We start from the raw sequence: 5,354 nt of genomic DNA, 5'->3' as shown, positions 1-5,354 counted from the left end.
GTGAAATTTTCAGGACAAAAGAGGTATGGCGGGCATTATGAAACCAAACGTTAGATGTGATGGTTTGAGATATCCTCGAGATTTAAATACATTAAACAGATTAGAACACTACCTGGATCTCCAAACTGCACACAGAGGATTGTCTCCAAACGTGGTTGTAGGTAATTGAAAGAAATGTATATATATATATATATAGTTGCCCTTCCCCAAGTCTACGAGTTCAAAAATTGGAGGCGGCTATTCACAGATAAGATAACCCTTGTGTATCCTCGTTAAATTATGGTCACATTCCACCGCTCTGGTATTTGTATTTCAGCATATTCATCCCGAGGGAATTCTAGTACTTCAAGACTAAAATAAATAATAACTTTTCCAGAACCAAGATATGCCATACTACAAAAGATTCAGGTCTGATTCAGTGTCTAACGATAGCAAGATTTACTCAAATTTCGGTGTCCAAAGAAATTCAATAGCAATATGGACATTCAGCCACCTCTATCAGAGACAAGTGAAACGTTGTATGCCCTAAACTTACTTGCAATGTTTAATTTGAATATTAAGCACTTACATTTATGTTGGTCTCTAGGAACTGAAATTGAACAGTTCTTTCTTTAAGTTGCCATCTTTTCTCTTTCAAGATTTTGAGATATTAGCGAAAAAACTGTTTGTGGTAGTAAAATAATCTTGAAGCTCAAAACATATTTATCGTTCATACAAAGTGTGAATAAAGTTCTTTGTTTATCTGACGATGTGGCCGGACATACCTTAGTATTTGCGTGCCTGGACTGTGAATTCGAGGATTTATGGTTCGAAACCCATTGCGACAAAAACGTGCTCTGCATTATGAGGTCGTGGTGCGCTGATAAGAGTGTAAGTTAAGTTCTACTATTCGATCAAACAAGAGAAGGTGTGTGCTGTTGACAATAGCTGCCTTCTCTCTGGTCTACCAGTTCAAAATTAAAGACGGATATGTGTAGTTATTCCAGTCCCTCGACAGCTTTGTGCGAAATCATGAAACAAAGAATCTTTAGCCGTGTGTGTGTCATGCTAAACCTTGTTCTTCTCTAAAATATTTCCAATGTACACGTCTACTCTTACACAATAATAACACCTAGTAGTAGTACAAATGCATCCCCGTATACGTAAAACTAAGTCTAATAAATCAAACGAATTAAGAAAAGAACATTTCCAACTAGTTATATGTGTGTAATAGAACTTCTAAAATCAAGCAATAGAGGCCACAAGACCAGCGATACAGAACATTCTTAATTACTCAGTACTCTAGAGATACCGCCATTAACGGCTTTCAGCAACAACCTTGATGACTGATCTTATTAAGAGTGGGGAAAGGTCAAACTGATCGTTTGTATTCACCTGTGGCCTGGTGTGTGTATTTATATGTATTAATAAACGGAGAAGAGTAACATGACCAATAAACGCAACTACAACGTGACAGGTATTTACAGATATACAAAGAAGTTGAAAGAAGTGACAGGAAGGGGGTTTGGTCTAATGGCTGACAACAGAAATTTTAATAATTGTTTGTATTTTCAAAGGATATAGTTGTTAAGTGCTATATACGCTATACGTGTAATTTCTCTTGAAATCTACGTGTCCATATGTCGATCTATACGATTTATTTATTTCGATGATAAAACTAAAAAGAGATCATCACGTAAGCCATAAGCAATTTGACCCGAAGGAATCACTTGAAAATTACAAAAATAAATCTATATGTATATAAACAAAGGAGAGAATGTATAATATCATAAAAGAAGAAAGAAGACGAGGTACGTTTAAAACCAGAAAAAGGAGCACAATTTTTAGCTTTATATAAATAACAATCATCAGATCAAATTACATATATGTATAAATAACAAAATTAAGTGGCACGAGCTTAATATTAATCAATAGAACTTTCACAACAATTGTTCTTCAGCCAATAACGACCCGATTTCTTTTTTTATTAACCCAAATTTCTACCAGGTTTATACCTGACAATACGTTGAAACAGCTGTGGATCCAGGTATTTGAGCTATATTCTTAGGATCTGGTTAAGCTATCTCTTACACACGCTATCATATCCGATTTCCCTGAAATATACTTTGTATATCAATAAAGTGAAAACATGATAGAAATCTGCGTTAGTCAATGAATTAAAATATCGGTTCGTTGTTGGCTGAAGTATGACTTTAATGCTGAGAAATAACGTCTATTGAAATAAACATTTAAGTTTGAGCTCGCGCCTTCATATTTTGATATGTGGGCTTTAAATTTTCAATGAATATTTACCTTTGTCGATCTTAATTATATTTACATATATACTAACTCTGTGTAATTTTTGCCGGGTTCCCTATGCCAACACATTTATATAAGTGCACACATTTATGGTCACGTTTATGATCATGGCAGAACACAGATAAAAGTTATCACTGCTTCAAGCTAATAGACCTCTCCTTGTCTGTCATTTGCGAGACTAGTGCGCATGCGTTTTCTTAAAACCAAGTTGTGTCTGGCTCGGTGATCGTAAATGTCTAGATGTGGCGAGTACAAGTGATACATGTTAAAAAAGTTTCAGCTCGCCAGCATGAAAACGAATCTTGGGCACTGGTACCCGAAGACACTACTCCTGGCAAATTTCGGTATATCCACTACGCGCACACACTGCACGTGCTCCCTTTCTCGCTGGGCTACATCCCATCCAAACTACCCACTCATGGTAACACTAACAGAGCGTGCAGGGAGCAACAAGTGGTATGGCGGCCGGCCAGCATCAAGCAGCAGGAGATGGTATTAATACGATATCACTAGCATAAACATGGCACTATCCTGTCTACTTTATCAATAAAAACACGACTTTCAGGTAAAATCAAACATAAGGCTTTAGCTTATTAACTTCATTATCTGCGCAGTAAAATACAACATCACAACTCAAAAATACACGTACTCACTGATAAGTAGTTACAACTATATATATATATATATATTTGTATTGTCTTACTTTAAAGATAACATCTCCACGAGGAGTGACACTTTAATACTGAGAATAAAACACTGAACTGCATATCTGTTATCTTCATGTTGGAGATCAGGGTACGGTTGCCAGGGTAATTATCAGTAAGTATAACTTGTTACATACCTTCTCAAATCACATTAGGAACTTCTTTCCGTGAATATAGCTAAACGCAGGCTTTATGTCGTCATTTCCTTTGTATATGTGTGGATTATTTACTCTGTCAATTAGGAATAAACAGTACCATTCTGTATGGTTTTTACGCCAAGCAGCAAACAGAAAATAACTGCCTCAAAATGTCGAGTAGATATCTCAGACAGTGTATCACGTGGTTTGATGCGGATGCTGGAATACTCTTTCAAACTCCTGTTTCTAGGACTACACGCTACAGGGGCAACAAATTTGACTGCATGGAGCGCAAGACGGCGATCGGATATCCTGACACCGACTCTGAGAAGAAAGACGATGCAATGGACGTCAGCGACCTTGTTAGGGGTTGATGTTTCAAGAGAAAAATGGATATTCCATCTTCTTCTCCCTTCGTGTCTAACCGTGTCAGGTTTAGGTGGTTGGTTATCAGGTTTCTCGCTTGACTGCTCTCACTTCCAGCAAATTAGATATGATACATCTGTGTAGGGGACGGCCAGACGTAAAGAGACATAAAGGACAGACAGCTTCTAAAAACATATATTAAGCAAGAAGAAAAGCTAGAGACAAAGCTAACAATGCATGTAATGACAATATGATGAGCTCCTCTCGGAGGATGACACGCAAAACAAATGCAGATATGCGGAGATGTTACTGGGTGATTGTTACACATTCCAAAAAAAAAAAAAACACGAGTTCATTGCACTAACTGTGAAGAAATGATTCATTATATCAATTATCACAGCATCGACCAGTTTAATTTATACCCAAAAGCAAAAATTGTTTTGCGTTTAGTCAAATCTAAGTTATTGTTGCCTTAAGTAAAACTCCACAAACTTATAAAACATTACTTGTAAGCTCTTCCTAATGTAGCTATAATATTATTGAAGTATATATGTTAGAAACACAATGTCAGAGTCCAAAAACACATAAAAAACCGCCTCAATTTCAGGAGAACTTTCTTGAATTGGAACTGTCCTACGCTCATGTCCATATACAGGTAAGTCTGTTGTTATCACTTAACTTAGTGAAAAGCAAATTGGAGTGTTATCACGTGATGCAGAGAGATCGTATTGACTAATGCTTTAAACCTAGGTTTCATTTCGAAAACAAAAACTAACAAAAACAAACTAAAAATCTTACTCAATTAAGTTTCCTAATCTAGTTACGTAGATTCAAACTTTTCTCTGCTTAACTTACTTGAATGTATTTGCCGTGTGGCAAGCCCTGCACGCTCGAACGCCGTCTACCGAGATTCGAGGAAATCAGCACACAAGTTACAGGATGCGACAGAATGGCTGTTCCTGCCATCTCTTACTGGCTTATTCGGGCTAGTCCATTCCACCACCACCTGTAGGGAGGAAAGAAGAAAGTTGCACGCTGGAGGGGCACATGTGTACCAGAAGGGAAAGCAAGTGATGTAGTAATAGGTTAAAAACTAGATATTATTTAGCAAAAGACACAGATTATAAAACGAGAAATGGTTAGAATTACATCTTGGTATGACTTGCAGACATGATTTTATTTCACTTGATTCATATGATTTTGCTGTGATTATCATGCCTACAACGTGTTACATCAAAAACGCATTTAATCTTTAATAATTAGGTTTATTAGTAACAATTTTAATTTTTAGATTTTGTAATTTATTTCTACGGAAAATAGTTCCAAGGAAATTAAATCCAAACGTTAAATATTATTAGTTAAAAATAAGAACTTCGAACTTAGATCGAGCTTAAAATGTGCTTTAGTTTTTGGTTATATATATCGAATTTTAATCTTCACCGGAAATTAGAATAATTCTAACAAAGATATGGTTCAACCAACGCAGTGGAGTGAAGAAACAATGTTCCAGTGATACAAACAACAACAACAACAACAAAAATATATGTTGAGTAAAAGATGACGTCGCTACCTGCACTCCATAAGCAGTAAAAGACACCACACCCAGAACTACGACTGCCGAACACATCTCCGTGCACGCGTCACCTAAATGACAAGCAAACCAACAGGTTAAAGTATTATTTCCCATTTTACTTTCCATTCACCTGTGTATGATGTGACGTTCCGCGCAACTATAGAGAAGCTAGATGCACAAAAACCGTGGCCTATCGGATCATAGGTGTTTGTATTATATTTTATTAATTACTTCGATATCTGTAGAAAAGGCTGAAGAATAGAAACTACGAAAGCT

At 36.4% G+C, this 5,354-nt stretch overlaps 1 protein-coding gene across 8 annotated transcripts in view; it reads right to left on the bottom strand.

Annotated features, from left to right (window-relative positions):
• Positions 1-4,429, bottom strand: part of LOC106478165 (ras-responsive element-binding protein 1-like) — a 44,386-nt gene extending 39,957 nt beyond the window's left edge. For 3 of the 8 annotated variants that reach the window (XM_013938686.2, XM_022381702.1, XM_022381704.1), the window contains exon 1: positions 3,140-3,728. The gene's annotated coding sequence lies outside the window, so the exon portion shown is untranslated. Of the gene's footprint in view, positions 1-2,329; positions 3,002-3,139; positions 3,729-4,303 lie in introns of those variants that run through there. The other 5 variants (XM_022381703.1, XM_022381700.1, XM_022381699.1 and 2 more) reach the window with 5 other exon arrangements.
• Between the last annotated feature and the right edge of the window lie 925 nt (positions 4,430-5,354).

Source organism: Limulus polyphemus, unplaced genomic scaffold (assembly GCF_000517525.1).
Source record: "Limulus polyphemus unplaced genomic scaffold, Limulus_polyphemus-2.1.2 Scaffold186, whole genome shotgun sequence".
NCBI classification, from domain to species: Eukaryota; Metazoa; Arthropoda; class Merostomata; order Xiphosura; family Limulidae; genus Limulus; species Limulus polyphemus.
Note: the sequence above shows the minus strand (reverse complement) of the source record. Positions and strands in the feature narration are given on the sequence as shown.